The sequence below is a fragment of the Megalobrama amblycephala genome, linkage group LG4 (assembly GCF_018812025.1).
Source record: "Megalobrama amblycephala isolate DHTTF-2021 linkage group LG4, ASM1881202v1, whole genome shotgun sequence".
Taxonomy (NCBI): Eukaryota; Metazoa; Chordata; class Actinopteri; order Cypriniformes; family Xenocyprididae; genus Megalobrama; species Megalobrama amblycephala.
The window spans coordinates 22,588,017-22,604,141 of NC_063047.1; the positions used below are offsets into that span (position 1 = coordinate 22,588,017).

The following is a 16,125-nucleotide window of genomic DNA, read 5'->3' on the forward strand; positions in this document are numbered from 1 at the left end:
ATTAGACACGCCTCGTCTATTTTCTATTGATCACATCGCGTGATATCTGCAGAACATTCTCCTGTTTTATTAACAACTTTATAAAGTTTCTTAATATTTTCCTGATACTGAATTTCAATGTTTCATTCACACAGAATTACAGAGAATTATAAACTCTGTATTTAGAGCTCAAACATGACACACTTCTTCCACACATATTACTAGACTGACCTAATTAAAAACAATGATTATAAGAGAAAGAAGATGCATACAGGAATACAAACATATAATGCATTGAATCCAACATGTTAGTAATCACATCATAGCAAATGTTATTCTGGATATAGTTAATACTTTAAGTAATCGACAATTGTCCCTTTTGAGATTCAAGATTGAGTCCTTAAGCATAGTTTAAACTTTGACCGGAGTCATGAGTGACCGGGTCAGGATGGATTGCTCACACAAGGGAGGTATTGATAGGACAGATTCGTCTTTAAATCCGTTGATGGGTGTTTTCCTGTTCCGTCCGATAATACAAGAGGGTTTTGTGAGAGAATCAATAGATTTAATGTGATCAGATCCACGTGATGGGTTCTGATTAGTTTATTGCTGATGAGCTAAGAAGTCCTTTAGACAGAGTCCTTTGTTAAAAGAAGTCACGTCATCACTTCTGTTAAGGCTAGGTGTTTCCTGTCAGGAAATGGATCTTTTGGACCAAATGAAGCTTTGTTCAATCATGTTGTTCATTGATAAAGTCATTGGTAAGTTCTGTCGAGCGAGGCCCTACAAATGGTTTACTGACCATGGTATTACTGTGCTCAATTGGCCTGCCAACTCTCCTGACCTGAACCCCATAGAGAATCTGTGGGATATTGTGAAGAGAAAGTTGAGAGACGCAAGACCCAACACTCTGGATGAGCTTAAGGCCGCTATCGAAGCATCCTGGGCCTCCATAACACCTCAGCAGTGCCACAGGCTGATTGCCTCCATGCCACGCCGCATTGAAGCAGTCATTTCTGCAAAAGGATTCCCGACCAAGTATTGAGTGCATAACTGAACAATTATTTGAAGGTTGACTTTTTTTGTATTAAAAACACTTTTCTTTTATTGGTCGGATGAAATATGCAAATTTTTTTGAGATAGGAATTTTGTGCAATGAATCTAAAATATATGAAAGTTTAATTTTTATCATTACATTATGGAAAATAATGAACTTTTATCACAATATGCTAATTTTTTGAGAAGGACCTGTATACAGTACAGTCCAAAAGTTTGGAACCACTAAGATTTTTAATGTTTTTAAGAGAAGTTTCGTCTGCTCACCAAGGCTACATTTATTTAATTAAAAATACAGTAAAAAACAGTAATATTGTGAAATATTACTACAATTTAAAATAAGTGTGTACTATTTAAATATATTTGACAAAGTAATTTATTCCTGTGATGCAAAGCTGAATTTTCAGCATCGTTACTCCAGTCTTCAGTGTCACATGATCCTTCAGAAATCATTCTAATATGCTGATTTGCTGCTCAATAAACATTTATGATTATTTTCAATGTTGAAAACAGTTGTGTACTTTTTTTTTTTTTTCAGGATTCCTTGATGAATAGAAAGTTCAAAAGAACAGCATTTATCTGAAATACAAAGCTTCTGTAGCATTATACACTACCGTTCAAAAGTTTGGGGCCAGTAAGAATTTTTATTTTTATTTTTTTGAAAAGAAATTAAAGAAATGAATACTTTTATTCAGCAAGGATGCATTAAATCAATCAAAAGTGGCAGTAAAGACATTTATAATGTTACAAAAGATTAGATTTCAGATAAACACTGTTCTTTTGAACTTTGTTCATCAAATAATCCTGAAAAAAAATATTGTACACAAATATTTTGTACAATTGTACACATTAAATGTTTCTTGAGCAGCAGATCAGCATATTAGAATGATTTCTGAAGGATCATGTGACACTGAAGACTGGAGTAATGATGCTGAAAATTCAGCTTTGCCATCACAGGAATAAATTACTTTGTGAAATATATTCAAATAGAAAACAGTTATTTTAAATTGTAATAATATTTCACAATATTACTGTTTTTTACTGTATTTTTAATTAAATAAATGTAGCCTTGGTGAGCAGACGAAACTTCTTTTAAAAACATTAAAAATCTTAGTGGTTCCAAACTTTTGGACTGTACTGTACTGTATATATATATATATATATATATATATATATATATATATATATATATATATATATATATATATATATATATATATATATATATATATATATATATATATATATATATATATATAGTTAAAATATGACAGATTTGACACAAGCTTGAGCTGACAGTAGAGTAGCTTGAGATAAGACAGTAAATTTAATACACAAACAATATCAGTAAAACTTAACCTCGTTTTTAAAGGTTTAAAATTAAACATTACTCAGTTAGAACTCTTTTCTTATTTTAATTAAAAAGTACTCCAATTAGATCATCGCAGGTAAAATAGCACATGGCACCTCACTACATGGTAAAAAGTAAAAAAATATTGTTATACTTAGAATGGCTTTATGTTATTTAGTCTATAAACACATTTAATATAAATAATGTACAAAACTGCAATTTTATGACAAAAAATATTCATTATTACTCATTTAATACGTCTACATTAAAAAAATTAGATATTAACCTACATTTCTGACAAAAAAAACATGGTTACAGTTAGTGTTACCACAGTAAATCCATGATAAATATTGTTGAATTGTTGGTTGAAAAGTATTCTTACTGGATAGGCTTAATGTTTCTCCTGATTTGCACGCTAGTGTTGTGGATTAAGTCAGCGCTGTTTCAACAGGCTTTAAACTAAAACATAGCTTACGGGCAATCAGACCAACTGCAACAGTGAGCAATTTAAGACCTATTTAGGTCATTTTAGGCAGAAGAGCTGGAAAAACAAATACAGTTAATAATAAGGATTTAATGGTTTATCACTTTCGAACAATAGGTGGTGCTGTAACCAAATTCATGCGTTATGGTCAGAGTGAGGTGACAATGACACTTGCAAAGTGTGGTGTCAATATATCAAAGCATTGCAGAGATACAGACTCAACAGTCATTTTACCATCAAGCCTCTACTTCATTGCTGTGGTATATGAATACAGTTTCATCTATCAACACGAAATCCATAACATTGATTCAAGGAGTCTGAAGATGATACGATTAGATTTTGGTGAAAATTGGAGTAGTTCGAAAAAGTATGTTTTTAAAGAAAATCAAAATGACGGACAGGAAGTTTGGCTGACTGTGGCAAAATTGGCATCGATGTTCTCAGCATGACCCACGGAATCAGTTAAGATCACTCTCATTAAAAAGCAACATTTATAGAAATCTATTAGCTTTTTTAAAAATGTCATTATAACATTTGGAGGCGCTGTCACAAGGAGGCGCTGTCTCAAAACCTATTGTGTACCTTCAGAGCATGGTGCTGATGGCACAACCTGAGTTTCGTAATGGTACATCAATGCATTCATAAAATATAACTTTTATCATAATACAGTATTGTAGTTAATGGCAATTTTGTATTTTGTTCAATTATAGCACCACCAAGAGGCACAATCCCACCACTTTTTTTGAATGTGTCCTCAGAGTGAACCCATACATGTGTGTCTAAAATTTGTCGAAAATATCTAATTTCGATTCGGAGTTATAGAGTCTGAGCTGAGACTTATAATTAATCAGGTAAGTTTCCGTTTCCTATGCTGGTTTCATCTTGATCAGACTAACGGTTTAGAAGATATTCACAATAATTCTTTCAAGCGCTAAATCACCATGCCGCACAAACCCCAAGTCGAAACCTAGCATGTTTGGTATCGTTGGACTCGGCAAGGATTCAGGACTCTAATGAGATGACTCATGTGAAAATAAGCAAACCACATCAAAAGTTATAAGCATAACTTATAACTTTTGACTTATAAGCATCTCCGGACAAGTAGATGGCACTGCTCCATAATGCTGCATATTGCCTCAGGTCATGCTTGTGATGATATGTACCAAGTTTGGTCACAATACAATAAATCGTATTGGAGATCTAGCCTCAAGTCTGATTTGGTGAGCTTTTCGTCAGATTCATTTGTGCCATTTTCGAGAATGGATGGATCTATCAAAAAGCTTTTGATAACTTTTTGTTGGCATGGACTCAAGATGATCTGGTTCAATTTTTGTGAAAATCGGAGCAACGGCCTAGGAGGAGTTTGAAAAGGTAAGTTTTTCGGAAAATTCAAAATGGTGGGAAAATTTTCATGATGGAAAAATTATGTCATAGGAATCGAATTGTCTTGAGCCAAGGAATCAGAGGAAAAAGTGTTATTTCTAGCCCTTATGGTTCAAAAGTTATTAACAAACATGAGTGAAACTTTGGACAGGTGGTGGCACTAGAGGGATTGAGTTAGAGACTCCAATTTTGCTATGGACACAGTTGAGACTGGCCTCTATCAGTGTGCCAAATTTCAAAACTTTTTAGCATACGGATCTACAGGTCCTTCTCAAAAAATTAGCATATTGTGATAAAAGTTCATTATTTTCCATAATGTAATGATAAAAATTAAACTTTCATATATTTTAGATTCATTGCACACCAACTGAAATATTTCAGGTCTTTTATTGTTTTAATACTGATGATTTTGGCATACAGCTCATGAAAACCCAAAATTCCCATCTCAAAAAATTAGCATATTTCATCCGACCAATAAAAGAAAAGTGTTTTTAATACAAAAAAAGTCAACCTTCAAATAATTATGTTCAGTTATGCACTCAATACTTGGTCGGGAATCCTTTTGCAGAAATGACGGCTTCAATGCGGCGTGGCATGGAGGCAATCAGCCTGTGGCACTGCTGAGGTGTTATGGAGGCCCAGGATGCTTCGATAGCGGCCTTAAGCTCATCCAGAGTGTTGGGTCTTGCGTCTCTCAACTTTCTCTTCACAATATCCCACAGATTCTCTATGGGGTTCAGGTCAGGAGAGTTGGCAGGCCAATTGAGCACAGTAATACCATGGTCAGTAAACCATTTACCAGTGGTTTTGGCACTGTGAGCAGGTGCCAGGTCGTGCTGAAAAACGAAATCTTCATCTCCATAAAGCTTTTCAGCAGATGGAAACATGAAGTGCTCCAAAATCTCCTGATAGCTAGCTGCATTGACCCTGCCCTTGATAAAACACAGTGGACCAACACCAGCAGCTGACATGGCACCCCAGACCATCACTGACTGTGGGTACTTGACACTGGACTTCAGGCATTTTGGCATTTCCTTCTCCCCAGTCTTCCTCCAGACTCTGGCACCTTGATTTCCGAATGACATGCAAAACTGAGCAACAGTCCAGTGCTGCTTCTCTGTAGCCCAGGTCAGGCGCTTCTGCCGCTGTTTCTGGTTCAAAAGTGGCTTGACCTGGAGAATGCGGCACCTGTAGCCCATTTCCTGCACACGCCTGTGCACGGTGGCTCTGGATGTTTCTACTCCAGACTCAGTCCACTGCTTCCGCAGGTCCCCCAAGGTCTGGAATCGGTCCTTCTCCACAATCTTCCTCAGGGTCCGGTCACCTCTTCTCGTTGTGCAGCGTTTTTTGCCACACTTTTTCCTTCCCACAAACTTCCCACTGAGGTGCCTTGATACAGCACTCTGGGAACAGCCTATTCGTTCAGAAATTTCTTTCTGTGTCTTACCCTCTCGCTTGAGGGTGTCAATGATGGCCTTCTGGACAGCAGTCAGGTCGGCAGTCTTACCCATGATTGCGGTTTTGAGTAATGAACCAGGCTGGGAGTTTTTAAAAGCCTCAGGAATCTTTTGCAGGTGTTTAGAGTTAATTAGTTGATTCAGATGATTAGGTTAATAGCTCGTTTAGAGAACCTTTTCATGATATGCTAATTTTTTGAGATAGAAATTTTGGGTTTTCATGAGCTGTATGCCAAAATCATCAGTATTAAAACAATAAAAGACCTGAAATATTTCAGTTGGTGTGCAATGAATCTAAAATATATGAAAGTTAAATTTTTTTCATTACATTAGGGAAAATAATGAACTTTATCACAATATGCTAATTTTTTGAGAAGGACCTGTATACAACAGACCCGGAAGAGAAGACAATGCTGAATTAAGTCGTAGTTTTTGTTATTTTTGGACCAAAATGTATTTTAGATGCTTCAAAAACTTCTAACTAACCCACTGATGTCACATGGACTACATTGATGATGTTTTTATTACCTTTCTGGACATGGACAGTATACCGTACCTCCATTTTCAATGGAGGGACATGTAGTGAACAGCACATTCTAGGGCCCAGTTTATGGCCGGGCCCTTCTCTGTCCGTAACAGCGGACAAAGGTTTGCTACATTTTGATTGGATCTTGGTGGCCTAACACTAACAAACTGTCCAACGCCATCAGATAAAGATGTAAGGACAACATCCAGACCTCTCTTAGAGAGTAAGAAGAAGACCTCTTCTACCAAGCCTGGGAAGGACAAGACTTCTCATTGGTCCACAGGCAGTTATTGCCCTTCACCCATCTAGACACTACTTCCTAAGGTTGGCCAGAGACTGCCATAAAAATTCCTCAGGACCTTAGCAGAAATGGGTGAAACAAAGAGAGATCACAAAGATCCATCCAAATCCATTCAAAACTATGTTTGAAAACCTTAGAACTGATGCAAACTACACATCCATTTCATACTTATTCACAGAAATAAGTATTCTCAGTGACAGCCATTTGTAGTGCAACATCTGATACAAATACAGCTGTTAATGTACAATTGAATGATAGTTCAATCTTTTTCCATCATGTTTAGTCTCTATTTGTTTAGAATATTGCCAAAGGTATTCTGGTGGTTTGGAAAGTGAGAAATGCATTGGTAAACTTTAAAGACACTGTAAAGACTTCCAACTTTGTGCTTTATGCAAATGAGTTCCACAGGGGAAAGAAGGGTGGGCCACACTGTGTGTGTCCCCTCTGATGCCAGCAGACAATCACAGCACTCGAATGGAGAAGCACCAGAATGCAATCTCCTCCTTATCGGAAAGGGATAAAGGTACCCTTTCAACAGACACTCCTTGTTCTGAGTCTGCCCTTGAAAGGGGGAAGACGTAACAGATATAGCGTTCTGAGTCCCGTCTTGCGAAGCTAAGACACAACAGATACATCGTTCTGAGTCTGCCCTGCAAAGGGAGAAGACATAACAGATAAACCGTTCTGAGCCTCTGGTCCATCCAGAAGAGACAACAACAGATCCCGTGATCTGAGCCTACAGCTTGTGAGGCAGCAACAGAGACGACCACGTTCTGAGCCTCTAGCTTGTCAGGAAAGAGACATCAACAAACACTACGTTCAGAGTTTCCGTCCAGCGAGACCGTAACGACATCTGCAACAAGGTTAAGCTCAGGAGAGCAAACCTTCACTTCAAGGTACCTTCGTCTGCGTGTTCCAGATTGTTAAGGACCTTCTGCACCTACACCAGGGCCTCATCTGCGTGTTCCAGATTTTAGGACCCTTTGGTGCTCCAGGAGATCAGCATCCCACAGAGCTTCGTGTTCAAGACTGTTGAAACAGATTCTGGCTCCTCTCCCCACTGCACTGTCGCCCAGCACAACCTGTGGAAGACGTCACCGTCATCGGACTCGACCAAGTGGAACGTAAATATCACTTAACCAAACCCCTTTCCAGAGACCTTGGCATTGTTGTATATTATCAGTATATAATTTCCTAATTAGATGTAATATAGCATATGTTAGTTAATAACAAATAATCTTTCGTTTATTTGTTTGGTGCATAATAAGGTTCTCCACCTTATTATTTTCAGAGAAACAGTTTCTTTCCATAAGATAGCGTAACTCTTCCATAGCCACACCCAACTTAATCACTTGTATTCTATGTATCTTATGCACTTTATTCCTTTATCATTGATGGTATTCATTTAGTAGTTGTGTTAGTTATTCTTGTTTATCTTTTTGTTAATAAAATTTATTTTATTACACTTGTGTCTTCCTTGTGCTGATAATACAGAAGAGGTTCTACAAGTTACAGGGTTCCCGCGGGGTCTTAAAGGGCCCTATAATACACCCGGCGCAATGCGACGCAAGGCGCAGCGCAAGTGTGTTTGCTAGTTTGCGTCCGGCGCCGTTCGCGTTTTCCCGTTCAGCGCCATGTCCTTAAATTAGTAAATGCATTTGCGCCAGTTAGTGCGCCCATGGGCGTGCTGGTCTAAAAAAGAGGTGTGTTCAGGCGCATTGCCGGCGCATTGCTATTTTAAGGAGCTGAAAATAGACTGCACCATAGACCAACTCAAACGTGGTCTAAAGTCTAAAGTCAATGGTGCAATATTTTTTTGTAAGAGCACGTTGGTAGAAACTGCGCCTCTGGGCGCGTCCACAGTGCGCGTTGACTTTGCTTATTACACACAGGGATGTGCATCACACAAACATGCCAAATATTAAAAACAAAAGGAGTACAGTGTAAAAGAATATTATTGTGTAGGCTACATAAATATAAAAATGTAATAATGAATAGTCATTGCGTGTATTAGAATTAGGCTACCTATTTTCAATTCAGCCTATTACTACTTATAATGATGAACGAAATTGGCTAATTAATTGAACAATCGTGCCAATACACACACATATTAACATATTAACTGACTCATCGCGTGTACGCCATGTAAATAGCAATCCGCCATGGCGCGAGCGCATCTCGCTCTTAAAGGGAATGGGAGATGACACTCTGATTGGTTTATTGAACGTTACGCCCATTACTCATTAAGAGAATAGGGACAACCCATTTCAAAAAGTGGATTTGGACACGCCCTGAGTGCACCTGCGCCGTGCGCTTTACACTTTGCGTTTAGATCGTTAAAATAGGGCCCAAAAAGTCTTAAAAAGTCTAAAATTCTGAACTTTAAATTTAAGGCCTTAAAAAGTCTTAAAAACGGCCAGATTTTCATCCGAGGTCTTAAATTTCATTTAGTCAGGTCTAAACATTTTTTTTACCCATTTCCAGAAACGCTACTTGCTGAAAGTTATTACAAAGTAGCAAAAAAGTAGCGAGTCGTAGTTCTTTCTGGGGTATATTGGTGTTGGTATACACGGTGATAAAACTACAAATCCCGTGATAAATGCAATACCTGCCCGCAAAATACGTCTGCGTCTCCTCAGAGTTACTTTCAACGAGACATGGCTAGATCACAGCGATTTCTGCTGTTGGTTACAAGCGGTACCCAGCTCCATGTACGAGGCTCACTGCAAACTTTGCCAAAAAAATAAATAAAAATTAGGGAGTCTGGGTGTGAAGGCGCTGGAGTCACGCGCCAGAGCGGAGAAACACAAGCTAGCCGAAAAATGCCTTCAGCGGACTCGGCCAATTAGCCTCACCACTGCCGTCGTCCTCCTCAATGCCTGGTCCCTCCAGTCTCCAGCGCAATATCATCGCAGCTCCATCGAGCAACCTTCGGGGTACTTTTGGATCGATTGACACATCGAAAGCCGAGGTGCTTTGGATACTACACACGGTGACTAAACACCACTCATTTAACACTCTGAGGTCTAAAAACGCGCCGGCGCGTTTTGCAGTTTTTTTTTCACATTGCAGCAAAACAGACTTAAAATACTCCGTCATTTTTTGTCATAGAGACATAAGTAATATATCAATTGAAACTATAGAATGACTTCTTTTTTGTGTGTACACTCACAATCAAAATAAAACTTTGTGCTTTTTAAAAATAAATAAAATATACAGGGTGTGCTGTCCTGCCGTCTCCGTCTCTGCAAACATCATTCTAAAACGTCACTAAAAGTAACTAAAATAGATGGCTTATACATGCTACATGGACATGAGAGATATGTCTTTGAAAAAGCTTTAAGTATCTACTTTTAACCCTCTGGACAGGCTGATTTGGGGCCTGGAAAGTTTTGACATGCCCTGAATTTGTGCTTTTTTCAGTTGTTCAATTTAATGACACAAGTAAAACAAATATTAATATGTGAGGAACTGTGTGTACATGTTTGTGTTTTTGAAGGAATAACGTTTATGCTTTATGAAAAAACAAAAAACTAATCAGTATAAAATAAAAGTAAAGAGAGGTATTGAAGGTTGTAGACTGTTTCTCAAAATTATGTAAAAATTATGCTGTCTCTTTCATTTATAACAATATACTGATTTAGTTTTTGTAAGACCTAAGAAACACGGTTATCTTTAATGTGTGCCCGCCCACGCGCAGAGCGCTCTATTCATAAGATAATGTGCTGAGGCGATCTATTTAAAAGCAAATTTGGAGAAATATGGATTCTCAATGTAAACGAGGAGTTATTTTTTATTTAATATTCCCTATGAGCTGGTGTTTGCAACAGCGTCTTAAAAAATTCACCTAAGAAGAAGATGATATTCATGAATGGTGTTTACAATTCATACTACAGCCGGAGGGCGCTTTCATCAGATTCATTCGCTTTCCTTCGCAATAAATACACGTTTGGAAGATGGCACACTGGCTCCGTGGGCGTGGCCGCATTAGTGGGTAATGAGCACAGGTCTCTTTTCATACAGATTACATAAACACAGAATGTTTGTTTTCAGGCTCTTCAGATGGTCCTGTTACACTTCATTTTCTGACAGTGAGGAAGAGTTTACTCAAAAAGCACAACATTTTGTTTTTACCTCGGAAGAAGAACACGACTCTGACGATGAACGTCTGCATTTTGAAGAGCGACTTGATCCAGCTGAAGATACAGTTTCTGATGAGTAAGTGATTTAGTTTTACTTAAATTATTTGACGTGTTTTTTTTCTATATAAGCGTACATATATATTTGCCTTATATTTACATCTATCTATATAACTATATATATAACTTTATCTCATAAAAACGCTTATAAATGGAATGCTTTTCTGTTGATATAGGGCCTACTTAAATTATTTATATAAGCGTACATCTATATTTGCCTTATATTTACATCTATAAATATATATATAGCGTATCTAAGTAGCGTATATGATAGGCGTGAATGTGCTAAAATATGCTTGGTTGTGAAATGCGCGAACATGTTGCTATTTGCTAAATGTGCTAACTGATATAGCAGACTGTAAACGTTTACACATTCGCACACTTTGTCCGGTAATGGCCAATTGACAGACATATACAGCATGCTTGTATACCTGTTACTTTCCTGTCAGTTATGCATAGCTAATGGTATGAGAGTATTATCTTATATGCTAATAATAACAGTTTTTTTTTTGACATTTTTTTTTTAGGAATGTGGATCCATCACTCTCACATTCACCTGCAATTCCCACTAGGAGGGCACGCAGCAACACAGGCGGAAATGAGAAAGAGTAAGTACACGTTTACCCACTATATGTGCAAACTGATATAGCAGACTGTAAACGTTTACACATTTGCATACTTTGTCCAGTAATGGCCAATTGACAGACATATACAGCATGCTTGTATACCTGTTACTTTCCTGTCAGTTATGCATAGCTAATGGTATGAGAGTATTATCTTATATGCTAATAATAACAATTTTTTTTTTTTTTGACATTTTTTTTTTTAGGAATGTGGATCCATCACTCTCACATTCACCTGCAATTCCCACTAGGAGGGCACGCAGCAACACAGGCGGAAATGAGAAAGAGTAAGTACACTTTTACCCACTATATGGTAGGCCTATATACACTACCGTTCAAAAGTTTGAAATCTGTAAGATTTTTCATGTTTTTAAAATAAGTTTCGTCTGCTCACCAAGGCTGCATTTATTCAATTAAAAATACAGTAAAAACAGTAATATTGTGAAATATTATTACAATTTAAAATAACTGTTTTCTATTTGAATATATTTCACAAAGTCATTTATTCTTGTGATGTCCAGCATCATTACTCCAGTCTTCAGTTGTCGCATGATCCTTCAGAAATCATTCTAATATAATGATTTGCAGCTCAAGAAACATTTATTGTTTACAATTGTTCAGAAATGTTTCATAAGTAGCAAATCATCATATTTGATGATAATATTTGATGATAATATTCATAAGATTCATATTTGATGATAATATATATATAATATATTTGATGATGATATATCATATATATGATAAATCATCATACATCTGTCTGTTCTACCATCCATGCTGCTTATAGTGGAGACACTGTGCAGAGGAGGGTGAAATCACAAGGTACATGGAGGACAAAGACATTTCCGTGTCCTGCACCTGTGACTGCATGCAACCAACACATGGGGGGTGTCGACCTGTCTGATCAGCTGATACAATACTACACAACACAACACAAAACAATGAAGTGGTACAGAAAGATCTTTCTACACTTCCTGGACATTGCTGCCACAAACGCTTTCATTATACACAAAGACCTATACGATACCATGACCCATAAAGAGTTCATAGAACAGCTTATTGCAGAGCTCTGTGGTGTGTCGTCACAGAAAGCAGCTCCAAAACAGACCAAAAGTGACCATGTACCGGTTCCAGGAGCAGAGCTGACATCAGATGCAAGGAATAATGCCACCGCTGGTCGTCGGAACTGCATGCTTTGCAAAGTACAGCTTGGTAAAAGGCAAGACACACCTTGGAAATGCCAGGCATGTGACATTTACTTGTGTCTTCAGTTGAAAAGGAACTGTTTTCAAAAATGGCACACAGATGTGTGACTGTTCAGATTCTCTGTTCACCACCTCTCACTGACCATTGGGCTGCAAAGATTATCTATATGTGATCAAGCAGGTTATGTATAGGGTGTAAAAGTGGGCTTTTTTTTATAAACCTTACCTTTATTTGCCTGTATACACAAAATGTGCCTTTGACCCTAGTTTATATGTGGATTATATTGTTAACTTTATTTTAAATAAAAAAGAAAAAAAAACAATGATATGTCTTGTCTTTGCATTTTCTTAGTTGACTCAGTCACATTCCTGACTGAATGGCTCATTATGCGGCTCATTAGGGGCAGGGTCTTAATCTCCCCAGGTGTAAATCACTTCATTATTCATGAAGAGTCACACCTCTTCGCATATGGCCTACCTAAACAAAAAGTGTCTTAGAAATTTAAAATCAATACAATGTTTTATGTGTCAGAGTGGGGAGGATCATTTCCACATCATTTTGAAGCAAAAACTCTACACTAAAATATACAATTCTCAAAAGTCTTGTGAAAAAACATTTAGTATGCATTTTGAGGTATTGTTTCAGTTACTTTTTTTTTTTTGTTTTTTCAATAACCACGCATAAACATTATTCCTTTAAAAACACAAACATGTACATACATGTTCCTCACATATTATGGTAGCCTAGTTTGTGCTGAATACAGTGTAATGACAGTTTTGTCATTAATATGTTTATAACCAACTGATAAAAGCACAAATGTCAGGGCATGTCAAAACTTCTCCAGGGCCCAAAATCAGCCTCAGACTCCAGAGGGTTAATAGCAACAGTGAGATTAGCGATCCCTTCCAAGTGATGTTCCCTGATTCAGTATTCGCGAAGACGTTCTCCTGCGGGCCCAACAAGATCGCTTATGTGGCGAGATTTTGATTGGGGGAGTTTATAAAGAGGGAATTGATTTGTACTCTTACCAGGCCGTGTGTCGTAATGTTCAATGAAAGCCAAAAATCAGACCACCAGGACCAAGCAGCTTGACGTCCACTTTCATTTCTGGAACAGTGGAATTGTTAAGTCAAGGTACTTGGGCTCACAGTTCATGGGACATGGGACAGTGCTGGACCCACACACACACACATCAGATAATCCATGTTATAGATAGATACTTAGATAATTAAAGTATCTATCTATTTAACATGGATTATCTGGTGTGTGTGTGTGTGTGTGTGTGTGTGTGTGTGAGAGAGTGAGTGAGTGAGTGAGTGAGTGAGTGAGTGAGTGAGTGAGTGAGTGAGTGAGTGAGTGAGTGAGTGAGTGAGTGAGTGAGTGAGTGAGTGAGTGAGTGAGTGAGTGAGTGAGTGAGAGAGAGAGAGAGAGAGAGAGAGAGAGAGAGAGAGAGTGTGTGTGTGTGTGTGTGTGTGTGTGTGTGTGTGTGTGTGTGCTACATTGGTTGTTACATGGGTTGGAGTAGCCTGTTCAATCTCTATTAGGCTATTAACATGCTGTTTTGTAATGTAAATAAATATGAGATGAAATCTATTCTATTTGAGGGCAAGTTTGTTTTAGGTTTTGGGAATTTGGCATGTTGTTGGGTGTGGAGGGTTACTAATGTGATTGCTTTATCTGTAAATTAAATTAATGCTTTTTCAATGACTGAATTCATTGAAATAAAATGATTTTTTCAGAATTTCTTTGATTTGAATATTTTTTGATAATGCGCCGTGTAGGTCTTAAATTTCAATCTTTATAGTCTTAAAATGTCTTAAAAAGGTCTTAAATTTGACTTACTGAAACCTGCATGAACCCTGAGTTAGCAATATCACCAATCTTTCAGATAAATCAGCTGACCACTTTACATTAATTCTAAATGAATGAAAGCCCCTGTTGGGAGTGTTCTCATACTGCCAAGGTAAAAGACCTTGACTGGTGCCCTGAACAAGGGAAAAAGGGGGAAGGGGTCATCTGATGTACTCATAACCACAACTTAAGAGACGTGTGATCCAAAAATCACAACGTCAGCGGTGACGTGAGTACCAATCCCTATTTTACTTCGCGTCCTTGAATGGACAAAGTAAAAATCACTACAGACAGAAAGCTCTCAGACTAAAACTAAAATATCTTAAAGGTGCCCTAGAATAAAAAATTGAATTTATCTTGGCATAGTTGAATAACAAGAGTTCAGTACATAGAAATGACATACAGTGAGTCTCAAACTCCATTGTTTCCTCCTTATATAAATCTCATTTGTTTAAAAGACCTTCGAAGAACAGGCGAATCTCAACATAACACCGACTGTTACGTAACAGTTGGGGTGTACGCCCCCAATATTTGCATATGCCAGCTCATGTTCAAAGCATTAGACAAGGGCAGCCAGTATTGGATGTGTACAGCTGAATCATCAAACTAGGTAAGCAAGCAAGAATAATAGCGAAAAATGGCAGATGGAGCAATAATAAATGACATGATCCATGATAACATAATATTTTTGTGATATTTGTAAACTGTCTTTCTAAATGTTTCATTAGCATGTTGCTAATGTACTGTTAAATGTGGTTAAAGTTACCATAGTTTCTTACTGTATTCACGGAAACAAGAGTCGTCGCTATTTTCATTTTTAAACTCTTGCAGTCTGTAAAAGTCATAAACACAACTTCATTCTTTATAAATCTCTCCAACAGTGTAGCATTAGCAGTTAGCCACGGAACACAGCCTCAAACTCATTCAGAATCAAATGTAAACATCCAAATAAATACAATACTCACATAATCCGATGTATGCATGCAGCATGCATGACGAACACTTTGTAAAGATCCATTTTGAGGGTTATATTAGCTGTGTGAACTTTGTTTATGCTGTTAAAGGCAAGCGCGAGCTTCGTGGGCGGGGGAGCGCCAGATTTAAAGGGGCCGCAGCATGAATCGGCTCATATTTAATGATGCCCCAAAATAGGCAGTTAAAAAAAGTAATTAAAAAAAATCTATGGGGTATTTTGAGCTGAAACTTCACAGACATATTCAGGTGACACCTTAGACTTATATTACATCTTGTAAAAAACATTCGATGGCACCTTTAAACTGTGTTCCGAAGATGAACGGAGGTCTTACGGGTTTGGAACGACATGAGGGCGAGTCATTAATGACATAATTTTCATTTTTGGGTGAACTAACCCTTTAAGCCTTGTCATTCACATACGAGTAAAACAGTTGCTTGTCCGAGAAAAAAAAAAAAAAAAAAAAAAAAAGGATTTTTTTTTTGGTGGTGTAAATATAAATATAAAATTTCTGAAGCAATATCCTTTCAGAATATTGCAGCTTTGACATATTTAAATCTGCATATTTGTGATATATTTGTGCCCCTTAAAAAAATCCACTTAACCCGGACTATTTGACAAGCGTTACTTTCGAGCCCTGACATGTTAAACCAGCGCTAAAATCCTGATTTATAATCGAGACGTTGTCTGGCAAAATCACCATACACATAATATAAAGACATTTGCTGTGATT

General features: G+C 37.5%; 1 protein-coding gene across 7 annotated transcripts in view; it reads right to left on the reverse strand.

Annotated features, from left to right (window-relative positions):
• The window catches only part of psip1a (PC4 and SFRS1 interacting protein 1a), a 150,930-nt gene that overhangs the window by 97,092 nt on the left and 37,713 nt on the right, over nt 1–16,125 (reverse strand). For 2 of the 7 annotated variants that reach the window (XM_048188363.1, XM_048188362.1), the window contains exon 1: nt 1,386–1,398. The exons of the other annotated variants lie outside the window; for them this stretch is intronic. The gene's annotated coding sequence lies outside the window, so the exon portion shown is untranslated. Of the gene's footprint in view, nt 1–1,385; nt 1,399–16,125 lie in introns of those variants that run through there. 7 annotated transcript variants of the gene reach the window in all.